The following is a 16,331-nucleotide window of genomic DNA, read 5'->3' as shown; positions in this document are numbered from 1 at the left end:
TGTTCCTCTTTGCTTTTGTCATATTGGTATATATATGGCATAACATTATAATGCATCTTTTTTTTTAACTCACTAAGTGTCACCACTTATCCCTCTAAGTGTTTAACTATTGTAGGTAATAAGGATCCAGTATAGACACATACTGTTGGAAGATTTAGAATAGTTAATAATATTACATTTGTATTTAGTGATCGTGTATGTATAAAATTATAATTTCCTGGATAGTTATGTAATATACTAAAAACTTAGTCGGTTTGTATCCAGTCTTTTATAATTAAACTATCAATATAAAATATTGTTTATAAATATGTATGCAGCATATTTTGGAATAACTTGGAGTAATAATGTTAAGTATGAAAGAGGTTCTTTCATTAACATTTTAAATTAATTTTATAAGATAGTCTTTAAATAATTTTAAGTTATATAAATTTGCAAAGATTTTAAACCATATTATAACATCTATTAAGATTATATTATTTCGTTACCGCTATATGCAACTTATGTGTAGGTAAAAGTACATATACATTTAGATTTCATGTTATTTTTAGCGTTATTTCTAATTACTTTAGAAATTACTTACTTAAACATTTATTTATACTAATGTACTGCAATTATGAGGTCTTGCTAAATTTAAATTGTGTTATTGTTATTTAATTTAAAAACTATTATTTAAAAATTTTCCAATTGTTATAAAAACTTAGTTTTGGATATTTTTAGTTAATTTGACATGTTGATTTAATTTTACATTTAAACCTTTTAAACTAATTTTATAAAATACTCTTTGAATAATTTTAAGTTTATAAAGTATATGATATTGATAATTCAAAAAAATGTCATTAATATGATAATATTTCACATTTAATAAAATATTTGATTTAATAAGATAGATATACTAGAATGAAATATAAAGAGTTTAGAGGTTTCAATTGCATGTAATGAAAGAAAAAAAATGTTATATATATATATATACATATATATATATATATATATATATATATATATATATATATATATATATATATATATATATATATATATATATATTAGTTGAATCCTCGCGCGTTGCGCGTAAATATAATTATATAATTAAAATAATAACATTTAACAAATTGTGATGTAATATTTATACATGTAAAACTAATGTCAGTAGCAAAACAAACTTTATAGTTAAAATATTAGTTTTATTAATTTTAATAAATTTATGTCATTAGTTATTTCCACTATTAATTCATGATTTTATAGACCCTTTTATGCTGTGTAAATTATATATCAATCATATATTGATTTCTATGTATTAAAAAACAAAGTAGTATGAAAAAATAAATACTACAACTTTTAATGATTCTATAGAACATTTTAAGATGTGGAAATAATATATAAAATGTATACCGATTTGTATATAAAACAAATAACAAATAATATAAAAAAACACTACAACTTTTAATAAAATAAAAACAATACAATATTATAGCATTTACATCAAACAAAACTTATTAAATACTTATAAATCATTTAAAATGAATATTTAGAAGTCAACATATATTTAATATATAGAAACATTGTTATAAAAAATTTGTGTTGAAATAACCATTGATGCGACAAAACTTATTTTTTTTTCAACTCTTTCATTTTGAATCACAAATCTTTTCAAACATATGATTTTTTATTCAAAACATACTTATACACTACTAAATAGCTACAATGTGTATAATGAATAAATGAAAAATAAAAAAGCATTGTACATTAATAACCAAAAGTTTAAAAAACTTTTGAATGTAGGGGAAAATATAAAAGAAAATTACATTAAATTTGAAATCATAATTACATTTAAATAGAAAACTATTGAGTTTTAGTGAGAGTTTTAAACTCTTGATTTGTGCCCAATAATATAATATAAATATTAACATTTATATGTTATAAAAACAATAGTATAAGTATTTATCATTGAAATAATGATTTTTATACTAAGTTGTAACTAATATTATAATAATTTTAAATATACGATAAGAAATATATATAAAGTTGTGTTTGAATCAAATTGAATTAAGTTTTTGATTTACAATTTTTTAAACCGTAGGTATTTTTAACTAATTTAATAAAAAGTTTATTTCAATATTTTTTATTTCCTATATTATTATTATTATTATTATTATTATTATTATTATTATTATTATTATTTTAAATAACAATAATTTTTTATATAATATAATCTATTCTTTAGTTTTACGTTATTTTAAATAATTATTACTTTTTACTAAATAAAAACTACCAATTTTAAAATTTTCATTATTATATTTAAATAAAACTATCATATTTTTTTTATTATACTTTCATTTTTTTCTTAAAGCTATGAAATATTTGAAGAGAATGAACAGTCCAAAAAATAGTAATTTTAAAATTTAAAACTATAGTCATTGTTATACAGTGCGATCAATCTTTAAAAAAAACATGTTAAGAGTGGATTAGAGCAGAAGGAGTGTTACACTTGAGATATATTTTTATCACTTATATTTTTTTTATGAAAATATTAATATTTTATTTATTTTACTTTTCCTTTACGATAAATAACTAATAGAGAAAAAGGAAATTGACAAATGTAATAAGATAATTTATTTTATTACTATAAAAACATTTAAAACTGGATATATCCATATAGGTTTTTGTAGAACATAAAGAATTCATTTTTATAACACACATAATTATTGGTTTTCAACAATAAAGTTGCATCATATAAAAAAATTCGTTTTAATTCGTCATTATCACCAACAATTTGGAACAATAATTGTAAACACCTTTCATCAAAATCAATTATAAAAAACTCCATCGATGTTATTTACAACAAAATAAGCGATAGAAACTAACATAATATATACATTGGATAAAATACACGTTGAATAATGTTCTCTTGTACATAAAATATATTTTCTTAACATAAAAAGAGAGAGACAACATAAAGATACATACATCTTAACAAAGTTAATTGTTCTAACTGATAAATAACTTAATGGTTGATTTACCAAAAACTCATGAGAAGTAATTATCAATCTCACTTCATCATCATGTGATTATAGAAAGATGCATAACACATAAACTTAAAAAATTATCTCAAGTATACATTTACAAACATACCTAAATTTGAACCTTGGTTAATATCTAAAACTGTACATGCACCCAATTTGAGTTTACATGAATTTATATTTGGAAAAGTTGCAATTGCTTTCTTACATCCATGGAACCACTCACATAACTCTTCAAACCCTACAAATATAATCTATAATTTTGTATTGATAGACATGCAATATGTAATCTACAAATTTCTTATATAGGCTAAATATTTCATTTAACTCATCAATTAAATATCATGATTTGAAGAGTTTTAAGAGTTACAAATCATAATACTTCAATTAATCATAAATTAATTTGTATAAGTTGAATAGTCTTGGGAGTTTCAAATGCATGAGGTTCAAGGAAAGTTGGTCTTGGAAGTTTCAAATACATGAGATTCAAGGAAAAATGTTAGCTTTATAATATATATATATATATATATATATATATATATATATATATATATATATATATATATATATATATATAGACACACACACACACAAAGCGAATCTCCGCGCGTTGTGTGATAATACAATTATTAAATTAAAATAATAACTTTTACCAAATTATTATTTAATATTTCTTCGTTGAAACCCAATGTTATGTGCAAACCAAACATATAGTTAACTATTAGTTTTATTAAATGTTATAGTTTTAACTTTTAATTTATTGCGACGCATACCATTATTTGATAATTTTATAAACAATTTAAAATTTTGTTAATTATATATAAAACGTATGATGATCTATACATAACGAATAACAAAGATCTATGAAAAAAAAGCAATACAACTTTTAGTAACATAAAAATACTAAAACATTCATTATAACATTTGTAATAAAAAAGATCTAAATACAACGAGTAACAAAAAAATATGAAAAATAAAAACTATAACTTTTAATAACATAAAAACACTAAAACATCTATTATAACATTTCTATTAACTCTTCATATTTAAATCAAAAATATCTTCAAATACATGAATATTTTTAATGAGAAAAACTTTACAGCCTTATAAATGAAAGTAAAATAAAAGTTATTAATGATTACTAATTAATAATCATAAGTTTATAAATTTTAAGTTGTAAGTAATAAATATATATAAATTAGAAAACTGTTGAGTTTAGTGGGAGTTAAATAAAAATTATTAGTGATTAATAATTAATAATCATAAGTTAAAAAACTTTTGAGTTGTAAATAATAAATATACATAAATTAGAAAACTATTAAGTTATAGTGGGAGTTTCAAATGAATGTAGTATTTGGAAATATATTATTATTATTATTATTATTATTATTATTATTATTATTAGTATTAGTATTATTATTATTATTGTATAAATAATATTTTGCCATATAAATAATTAGGTTTGATGCATTATTTTAATCACTTTAATTCTTAAGCATAAAGATATTTACTTTTAATTTTATAAAATACATAGGTGGATGTACACGCTAAACAAATCACATATAATCTATATTTCATAATTGTCATATGTAATTATTGTTGTAGTAAGATGGAAAAACAAAACTTTCATATGAAGAACGTATCACGACATTTCAATCAGTTACATATCTAATGTTAAAAATGGTCGTATATTTTAAATATTGTTGTAAATATGTTGTTAAAGAGAACACAAACAAATAAAAATATTACGTAAATATACATTTAAATCCAAATAAAAAAATCACATATGTTTAGTCTGCACAAACAAACAAAACCTATATCCGTTTTCTGACACCTCTTTTTTCCTTTGACACCATTCAACCATAGAAATGTGATGAAAATTCTTCATTAACCTGTAATCAAAATATTTTTCTTGACAAAGATGAATCATAAAGATGTTCTAAGCAAAACATTGATGTTTGGAGAGTCATGTTTAAGATTGAGTAATAAACACAAATCACATATAAAGATCACATGAGAAAACAAATGTAAAGAAAGAACATAAAATATTCATTTGTGTTGGTTGAAGGAAAAACATCATATTACAATTACCATTGATACGACATAAACCATTTCTTCAACTCTTAATATTTTGATCATAACCGCTTGTAATAAATAAATGCTTTTTGTGAGAAATTCAAATTCTTGAGGTTGATTATGGTAAAACTAACAAAACTCGTTAGTTTTGGAAACCCTAGCTTAATCCTCATTAAAATTCGGATTACCCTGATGTGCTTCAAAAGCAACTCATGACGACCCAACCCTAATGAAACCCTAATCTCATTTATTATATAAACGACTCTTCCTTTTAAGAAGGTACACACGAAAATTAGCTCTCATTTTTCTTCAAACACTCACATAATCTTTTGTAGTAATTTAGCTTACGATTTCTATGACTAGAATCGTAAGTGTCCTCTTCGATTATCCTAGGCTGAATTTCTTGTAAGCCAGGCATAGGGTAGAATTATCAGTTTGGAAAGTGTTCACACGATCCAAGTTGGTATCTAGATTTCCACTACAAACCCTAGTTTCTTACATTTGAACTGATATTTTCTATTCCTGGAGATGGGTGACTCAATCCGCGAGATGACCACTAAGTTTGCCAAGATGGAGAAGTTCGAAGGCGTTGACTTCACGCGTTGGAAGAAGAAGATGCTCTTCATGCTGATTACTCTGAAAGCTGCATATGTGCTGACTACTCCAAGACCAGCGGAGGCTGAGGAAGGAGTTGTTGAGACAGTTGAAGAGATAACGAGGAGATAGAAGTGGGACAACGATGACTACAACTACAAAGGTCACATTCTGAATGGTATATCTAATGCTTTATTTGATATCCATAGTGAAGCCTTGTGTGCTAAGGAGTTGTGGGACACCCTTGAATTGAAATATATCACCGAGGATGCTTCTAGCAAGAAGTTTCTGGTCAGTGACTTTAATAATTATAAGATGGACAATTCAAGGTCTATTACTGAACAATACAATGATCTCCTTGGCATATACAATCAGTTTAAACTACATCGTATGAATATAGATGAATCTATTGTTGTGTCAACCATCATTGACAAACTACATCTATCCTGGAAAGACTTCAAACATAACTTAAAACATCAAAAGGAGGAACTATCTTTGGTCCAACTTGCTAGTCACATTCATATCGCAGAATCTCTTCGTGCGAAGGAAAGTGACAAATCTGAAAAACCCAAAGGAAAAGTTGAATCTAGACATCCCTCGTTTCATATGGTTGAAAACAAACCAATGAATCAGAACCACAAAGGACATGGAAAACGTAAGCAGGAACATGTCCCAAGCAACTCCAACAAAAAGAAAAAGGATCTGGTTTGTTGGAGGTGCAATCAAGTTGAGCATTGAAAGCATTATTGTCGTGTAAATTTAGGCAACAATGGTGCTGGAAACAGTGGAGCCAATGGGAAGGTGAACGGGTCTTCGACCCAAGTTAAAGGAGATCAGTTTTTGACTAACTTTGATAATTCTAATCACAATTATGTTTACTATGTTTCATTCATTCTTGAATCATTCTATGTATAGGATGTTGATGTTGCTTGGTAGATCGACTCTGGGGCAACGAACCATTGATGGAAGGATAAACGGATGTATCTTCTACTTCTAATGTTGATAAATCTTCTGCTTTGGCATGTAAGATTAGGTCATGTCAGCTTTAGAAGGATTCATGATATGTCAAAAGATGGATTAATTCCAGCCATTGATATGACATCCGATAAATGTAAAACATGCATGCTTACAAAAGTGACTAGACAACCTTTTCCTAGTGTTATTAGAAATTCAACTGTTTTGGAACTTATACACAATGACCTGTGTGATTTTCACTCCACTCCTTTTTTGGGAAATAAAAAGAATGTAGTCACTTTTATTGATGACTACACTCATTTTTGCTTTGTGTATTTGTTACATTCTAAGGATGAAGCCTTAGATAAATTAAAAATAATACAAAACCGAGGTGGAATTGCAATTGGGCATTCCGGTTAAATGTCTCAAGGCTAATAGGGCAGGTGAATATATGGATCCCATATACTTCCAATCAGTGGGTATCATTCATGAGACCATGACGCCTTACACACCCCAACAGAATGGTATTGTTGAACGCAAAAATCAAGTTTTAAAGGAAACGGTACAATCGATGTTGTCATACTCGGGATTGAGTGAAGGATTCTGGGTAGATGCAATATTAATAGGCTGTTATTTATGAAATAGGGTTCCAAATAAATGGAACAAAACAATCCCATATGAACTTTGGTTCAAGAAAAAGCCGAATTTGAGTTATTTTCGAGTTTGAGGATGTCGGGTAGTTGTAAAACTCACCGAGCCCAAAAGGAAAATTTTGGGAGAACGTGGAATTGATTGTATATTCATTGGATATGTTGAACATGTTGGATAAGGTGTCTAACTCCATAACTATATTTGGTATGTACTTGACCCGATTTAGCCTGGTCCATTTGGGTTGCACTTCACCAGAACAATTTGGACTTTTAGAAGAGGATATCTATGGTTATTAATATATTATATGTTATAATATATTAATATGAAATCATATTATTTAATTAGTATTGATCAAGAATTAATTTGGAATTAATTTTGTGATCAACAGAGACTAATTAAATATATAGGGATTGATTGTGTAAATCATTCATTCTTATAATGTGGGCTAATGATCAATGATTCCTTATGTTGGGCTTAACCCATGTGGTAACCCATGGATACTCCACGGAGGTTAAAACCCATGGATCATGAAGAATGTGGAAAGTCATGCACATTAGGGTTTACATGGTATAACCCTAATGTAACCACACTATATAAGAAGCCCTTTGGTTCAAGAAATTGGCACCTAGAGTCTGTGCAAGTGTGTGGCCGATTTTTGTGTGCTAGAGAGTCCTGTTCCAAGTTTCCAAGTGTTAGTGGTGATTTGTGATTCCACTTGAGGCATTCACACTATTGGTGCTAGGCTCTTAAATTTCCAAGCAACAAGATACAACAAAATGTATGTTATCTAACTTGTTTTATTACCCAAGTATAAAAGTTTTTTATGCTAGCTAGGGTAATACCTTGGAAAATGAAAGTTCGCATGTATAATAGAGAAAAAATAGATCCAATGTATTTAGGGTTGCATGTACACCTTAGGAGTGTTAGAATGCTCAAAACCCATCAGTGGTATCAAAGTCTATGCTTGTTTTCAACTACACTTGATGCTACATGCTTAGAGGTGCTTTAAAAATCAAAAATCTGTTGTCTGGACAGTGGACTCGACAAGTCCACTAAGGGAATCACCGAGTCCATTCACAATCCTGACCAACTCGTTGAGTTGGTTCATACACTTGACGAGTTGGAGCCCCTGAGTGCAGATATTCGAGTTTTAAGGCTGAAATTGGACTATAATCATTACCCTAAAATGTTTTTGAACTTATAAACCTATTTTTGATGTGGTAATGATCATGCTTATCCAATTCAAAAGATAATTGTCAAAATTTCATGTTTTGTATTAATTTATTTGATTAGTATAATTACATGGAATTTGTTTGATTTAAATTATCTTGTTCATATGAGTTTAATCAAGAACTTGAAAATTCTTGTTATAATTGATGATCTTGATGATTTTAGTGGACTCCATAACTTGTCCTCAAGTTATGGATTTCCAAAAGTTTTTCATTTAAATGAATCATTAAAAGTCATAGGTTATATAAAAATGAAGAGTCTCATTTTAAAAGACGATTGAACTCATATGTTATGAAGTTGAAAAGTTTTGAAGAGTTTCAAAACTTGCCCTCAAGTTTTAGAATTTGTAAAGTCACACATTAAAACTTTAATTCCAAACCCTAGAATTTTAAAAGTTTAAAATTCAACCCTTATACTATTATAATATTATAAGTTTAATATATATATATATATATATATATATATATATATATATATATATATATATATGTATGTATGTATAAGAACAAGTCAGTTTTATCGTTAGTAGGCCTCATTCACGAAGCCGGTCTATAAGGGGGGTATAAGGTTACTACCTATAAAATGGTGGTTTAATGGGTGTCCACTCTCACCCACTGCTTCCTTGACTGGTGGAGGGTCGTTAGCCAAACGGGTAGGACAAAGACTATAATTCTCATTAAAAGTATAATGATTGATATAAAGTAACTAAATGTTTTATAAATTCCCAATCTTAGTTACTTTAGGAAAATGTGAAATTGATGCTAACTCATGAAATTGCACTTTGCACCTTACCAAGTTGTTAGTGGAGTGTGTGTGGTTAACCATCACATGAACATGGACTAGTAAGGGTGGCCAATGATAGCTTAATGTTTGTCATAGATCGATGGATCATGTGAGGTTAACCGGCACATTGATTAGGTGATAAATGACATTAAGAGTACCAAGTATATTTACATGGTCATTCACACCTTGTTTGAGATCCTCGGTATCCCAGTCACAAACTTGAAGAGCATACTCGATATTTAAACATGCCATTGAAAAGTTCAATGAATTTTAAAAGAATCTAGGAATTTCAATTCATCTAAAACCTAATAATTAATTTCGTTTTTTATGGTGGAAATTCGTAAATCGTCATTTACCTACCTTCAAATATTTTGCAACTTGGATTACGGCATCCCTCTTCCAAATTGAAAAATATTGTGTTGGGTCCTAGCCTTAATATTTCATTTTGGGTGTTATATTAAGGACTCTATATCTAATCTAAACTTTGTCTTTCTTCTTTTTCATATGTCTTCCAACAATGCTGCTTCTGGCTCAAACCCTACCAGCTCCTTCTCTCTCATGAACCTTTGTGGGAGAGTCATCTTTGATGGAACTAATTTCAATGATTGAATTAGGAACATAAGGATGGTCACTCGTTATGAGAACAAGGAATATGTCCTCGACAAGGAGCTGAAGAAAATTGATGAGTCTGCTGCCACTCCTCAGGAGATTGCTGATTTCAGGGCACACGAGAAAGATGCCACCAAGGTAGCTTGTATCATGCTTGCCACTATGTCTCCTGAACTACAAAATTCCTATGAGGACTTCTACCATTTTGAGATGTACCAGGACCTGATGGAAAGATACCATCAGAGTGCTCATCAAGAGCGATATGAAATCATCTGCTCCATGATTACATTAAAGATGAAGGATGGTGAACCCATCATGGGCCACTTGCAGAAAATGAAAAGGTTTGTGGATCGTCTGCTCAAATTGAATGTTAACTTTGATGAGGAGTTGGCTATAGATATTATTATGCACTCCTTACCTCCATGTTATGATCAATTCCGCATGACTTATCATATGAACAAGGAGGAAGTCACCTTGAGCAAGCTTCAAAGCCTTATGAGGACTGTCGAAAGTGGTCTCAAAGGTAAATCTGTTGTAACCACTCCTACTGCTACTGCCCCAGTCCTGGTAATCGGGCAAGGCAAGGGAAACAAGAGGAAGACCCCTTCCAAGGGTCACAAGGGAAAGTCTCTTGATGGGTCCTCTTCTAGCAAGACCAAAGTCGATCCTGCTACTCCCTCCTCCAACCCAAAAGAAGCAGAGTGCTTCTATTGTCATGATAAGGGGCACTGGAAGCAAAGTTGCCCTAAGTACTTGCTGGATGTTAAGGATGGGAAAGTAAAACCCACCCGTGCAGGTATTTACACTATACTGTCTAATAACTCACCACATACTAATTCTTGGGTCCTTGATACAAGTTGTGGTATTCACATTTGTTCTGATTTACAGGGACTAAAAAGAAGTGAGGATGTGGAGCATGGGAAGATAAACTTAATCATGGGGAATAGGAAAGCTTCACCTGTCACCAAGATTGGAGTTTATTTTTTATTGCTTTGTAGTGGGTTAAAATTAGATTTGAATAATTGTTATTACTCGTCTGAAATAGCAAGAAATATTATTTCTTTTCATGGTTTGTACAAACAACGTTTCACGTTTTCGTTTGATAATGAAATTGGTGCAATAAATGATTATTATAATGGTGTTTTTCATTTTAGAGCATTGCCTTGTAACCAGTGGCGGATCCTTTATAGGGGCCAGGGGGCCATGGCCCCCCTGATTTTTTACTTATAATACCTAGAGTTTATGCTTAGGACTGGTTTTTATATTCTCAGTATTCTCTGGCCCCTCGTTCATTCGTTATAAGTAAACAAGAAATCAAAAGGTAATATTTAATAAATTAGGAAACTAGATAAGTTATTAACAAAAACAACGAACATTACTCAAAAAATCGAAATTAATCATATTAGGATACCAATTGATTTGGAAACAAAAACTCTAAAGAACTTATCACCATAAAAAAGCGGTCACCCCTAAAACTAAAGAATACGGATCTATCTATCTAGTCTCCTCTCTGTTGTTCGCCGACTATTGCTTGCCGTTTGCTGGTGCTTCCTCTTCGCCGTTTGCTACTCCGGCTGTCGTTCTTATTTTGCCTCTCCACTCCAAAGTCCTTAGCATCGGACTTGTAAGTTTGTCTTTGTTTCTATATCTAATTTATTTGTCTTTCTTTTACTATGAGATATTATATTTAAAAGTTGAAAGACAAATGAAGACTAGGACTGTAGATTAGGCTGTAGATTAGGATTGTAAGGCGTAGCTATTTATTTACAGCAGTTTTAAAAGCCTAAAACAAAACTTCATTATTTTTTCTATTGTTTTGTACTTTTATAGATTACTATATTGCTAAACAGATAAAATTATTACAAACATAAATCTTATGAAAAAAATTCAGTTAAAAATTAAGATTGTTTGATTTGTTAAAGATGTATATGTTATCTGTTAATTTTTTATATTTACTAATGATTAGTTAGCTTTATATTTTCATTAAAGTATAATTATAATTGTTGTAAAAGAGTTATAGTTATAAATTAAAAATAATAAGTTTGACAAATATATTGTTAATTGTTCTATCATTTGTTTTTTTATTTGTTAGTTAATTATGTTTTTTACTGTATAATAATTAAAATAAAATCAAATATTGACGGTTTTCTAGAAAAACATGGAAGTTATTCATAATATTCCGAACAATTGTCGCCAATTGTTTCTGATGCAAATACTGCTAGGGCTAATTTTCATGTTATGAAGAACCGGTTTCAAATAAAAAAATGTTTATATATGAAGTTTGGTTTCAGCCCCTCCGACTGTAATGTTTGTGTTCCACCCATGCTTGTAATGGTGTATATGAAACTGTGATGGTTGTACACAACTTAGGAAATAATGTATTACATATTGATTCTTCCACTAGTTTGGATAAGGCATCCTTGTGGCATTGTCGTCTTGGAAATGTCAACAAGAAGCGCATATGCCAACTTCAAAAGGCTGGAGTCTTGGAATCATTTGACTTAAAGTCAGATGATAGTTGTGAATCTTGTTTGCTTGGAAAGATGACTAAATCACCCTTCACTGGTACTTATGAGAGGGGTGAAGGTTTGTTGGACCTCATACACATAGATGTGTATGGACATTTCAGAACCGCCACAAGGGATGCTAACCGCATCTATGTGAGTTTCACTGATGATTATAGCAGATATGGTTATATCTACTTAATCAAACATAAGTCAGAAACTTTTGAAAGATTCAAAGAGTTTAAGCAAGAAGTGGAGAATCAGCTGGGCAGGAAGATAAAGACGCTCCGATCCGATCGGGGTGGTGAGTATCTTGGTATCGAGTTCCTAGACTATCTTAAGGAGTGTGGAATTGTTTCACAGTTGATGCCACCCAGGACACCAGAGCTTAATGGTCTGTCTGAGAGGTGCAACCGAACCTTGTTGGACATGGTTCGTTCCATGATGAGTCGAGCTTCGTTACCTATCTTATTTTGGGGGTATGCCTTAGAGACTGCCACCCATATCCTTAATCTATTCCCTAATAAGAAGGTTACCAATACACCTCACATGATGTGGACAGGGAAGGTTCCCTCATTGGCACACATCAAGGTTTGGGGTTGTGAGGCTTTCGTAAGACGCGATACTCACGACAAGCTTGAACCACGGAGTGAGAAGTGTATTTTCATCGGTTATCCAAAGAAATCCTTTGGTTATCTCTTCTACAGACCAAGTGACAATGTTATCTTCATTGTAAGGAGAGGAGTCTTTCATGAGAGAGAATCCACAAGCAAAGGAAGCAGTGGGAGGCAAATTGACCTTGAAGAGCATCAAGATTCAAGTGGTGAGGGAAGCTCAAACACTAGCGATCAACCTGAGGAGGAAACTCATGTTAAGCCGATTGACGAGTCTGTACCTCTAAGGCGTTCCACAAGAGTTATTAATACACCTGGGTTTTATGGTTTCCATATTACTACAGAAGGTGATACATTTATCAGTGATAGCACACTGGTAAATTTGGATGAACCTAACAGTTACAAGGAAGACATGGCGGGCCCTGAGTCTGCAAAGTGGAAAGAGGCTATGCACAGCGAGAATCAGTCCATGTATGACAATCAAGTTTGGAACTTGGTTGACAATGTACCGGGTCGTAAGACAGTCGGGTGCAAATGGATCTTCTAGAAGAAGACCGACATGGATGGGAAAATACACACTTATAAAGCGCGACTGGTTGTGAAGGGCTTTACTTAAACTCTGGGAGTTGACTATGATGAGACCTTCTCACCAGTAGCTAATATTAAGTCTATTAAGGTTATGCTAGCCATAGCTGCATTTCATGATTATGAAATATGGCAAATGGATGTCAAAACTGCTTTCCTTAATGGAAAGTTGGCTGAGGATGTTTATATGAGTCAGCCAGAGGATTTTGTCAATGTTGAGTACCTTAATATAGTGTGCAAGCTTGAGAAATCCATTTACGGATTGAAACAAGCATCTCATAGATGGAATCTTTGTTTTGATGAGAAAGTCAAAAAGTTTGGTTTTTCGAGAAGCGATGATGAGTCCTATGTATATATCAGAGCTAGTGGGAGTATAGTTAGCTTTTTGGTACTGTATGTGGATGACATACTACTCATAGGAAATGACATCCCAACCTTGAAGGAGGTGAAATCCTGGCTTGGGAAGTGTTTCGCTATGAAGGACCTTGGAGAAGCTATCTATATCCTTAGGATAAGGATATTGAGAGACAAGAGTAAGAGACTAATTGTACTTAGTCAAAGTACCTACTTGGACAAGGTGTTGAAGAGGTTCAACGTGCAGAATTCCAAGAAAGGTTATTTACCTATCCAAAGCAATGCCAAACTGAGTAAGACTTAGAGTCCGAGTATAGTGGTTGAGATAGCTGAGATGAGTTGATTACCATATCCTTCCACTGTTGGCTCGATCTTGTATGCAATGACTTTTACTCGTCCTGATGTGAGCTTTGCTTTGAGCATGGTAAGCAGATATTAGGGGAACCTTGGTAAGGCTCACTGGACTGCGGTAAAGAATATTCTCAAGTACATGTGAAGGACTAAGGATTGCGTTCTTGTCCTCGGTAGTTGACATGACTTGAGAGTGACAGGGTATAGTGATGCCAGCTTCCAGACCGACAGAGATAATTTCCACTCTCAGTCAGGTTGGGTATTTACCATGAATGGAGGAGCAGTTACTTGGAAAAGTTCCAAGCAGGAGATTGTAGCTGATTCAATGTACGAATCAGAGTACATAGCAGCAAGTGAAGCGACGAATGAGGCGATATGGCTGAAGAACTTCATTAGAGACCTTGGAGTTGTACCAGCTATAAATGAGCCTATGGAGATTTTCGGTGACAATGAAAGTGTGGTTGCCTTAGACAAGGAATCAAGGGATCATGGCAGATCCATGCACACTGACAGAAAATGTCACTTCATAAGACACATGATAGAAGAAGGAATCCTCGTAGTAAAGAGGGTATCATTAGAAGAGAACCCAACAGATCCCCTCACGAAGGGACTAAATAGGGTTAAGCATTTGCAGCATGCAAGGCACATTGAGCTGAAAGACGATATTAGTTTTAATGATTAGATAGTTATTTTTGAAACTTGTAATAGATAAAATGTAATTGACATTTGATGATTAAATAAAGGTTTTTGTTTATTTATGAGTAAAGTTACTATCTTGTGTCAATTATTTACTATTATTTCAATTTTGCATATTTTGACTTTCAGAATAATAAGATTATTCAAACTGTCCACAGCCAATCATACCTTGGAAGTAGGTATTGAATCACGACTGTCGTGAATTTGGCTTGTAGATTGTTTGAAATGGTTAGACGTTGCTATGACATTCATGAGTGCTCATAAGTTTTGAGTATTGGATAAAACCCAAGCACACTCGTATCACTTCATGGAATTTATCTTGAGTGATCATGAGACAATAATATTGTTGGATTAGATGTCTAAGCCCATAACTATTATTGGTATGTACTTGACCCGAGAATAACATGGTCCATTTGGGTTGCATCTCATCAGGGCAATTAGTTAGGATGGACTTTTAAGAGAAGATGTCATATATGATTTATTAATATATTATAAGTTATAATATATTAATATGAAATCATATGTTTTAATTAGTATTGATCAAGAATTAATTTGGAATTAATTTAGTGATCAAAAAAGACTAATTAAATCTATGGGGACTAATTATGTTAATTAGATATATTTATATGTGTTGGGCTTATGATCCATGTTGGACCAAGTTTATGTATGGATACATAAAGAGTTGGGCCACATGAACCATGGATCATAAAACCCATGGGTATGGATTTGGGTTATACCCATGACTATTGAAATCCAACATACAAATAGATGCTCTTAACCTAAAAGAACGTCTACATGAGTATTCTTGGAGTTCATGGTGTTTTTTGTATGCATGGAATTCTCTCTCAAGTTCATCCTTTGTCCATGGTGTGTTGTGATTCCACTTGAGGCTTACACATTATTGGGGCTAAGCTCTTTAAGGCCAAATACATCAAGACTTCAAGCTCCATCAAAAGTTATGTTGTCCTAACTAGTATTTTATGTGGTTAAATGCATGCTAGTTGTAGGTTTAATACATTGGAAACCATTTGCATGTATAATCAGTGAAAACATAGATCCAAGGTATTTATGGTTGTATGTGCACCATAGGATGTTGTAGTATACTAAAACCCAACAAATATCATGTAAGTCTTCAAACCAAGAGATATGAGTTGTTGACTATGAGTTGGTTGTGCATTGATAGTACGAAAATGCATCAGTAACTTGTTGTTATAAACGTGCTATTGTGTATACGATTTAGCGAATAGTTAGTACAAGCATATGAGTCGAAGTTTATCTATTCCTTTTAGTCCTTAGAGGATTAAAAGTGATAT

This window comes from Lactuca sativa, chromosome 5 (genome assembly GCF_002870075.4).
Source record: "Lactuca sativa cultivar Salinas chromosome 5, Lsat_Salinas_v11, whole genome shotgun sequence".
Taxonomy (NCBI): domain Eukaryota; kingdom Viridiplantae; phylum Streptophyta; class Magnoliopsida; order Asterales; family Asteraceae; genus Lactuca; species Lactuca sativa.
The sequence above is the reverse complement of the archived record's forward strand: the minus strand, read 5'-3'. Positions refer to the sequence as shown.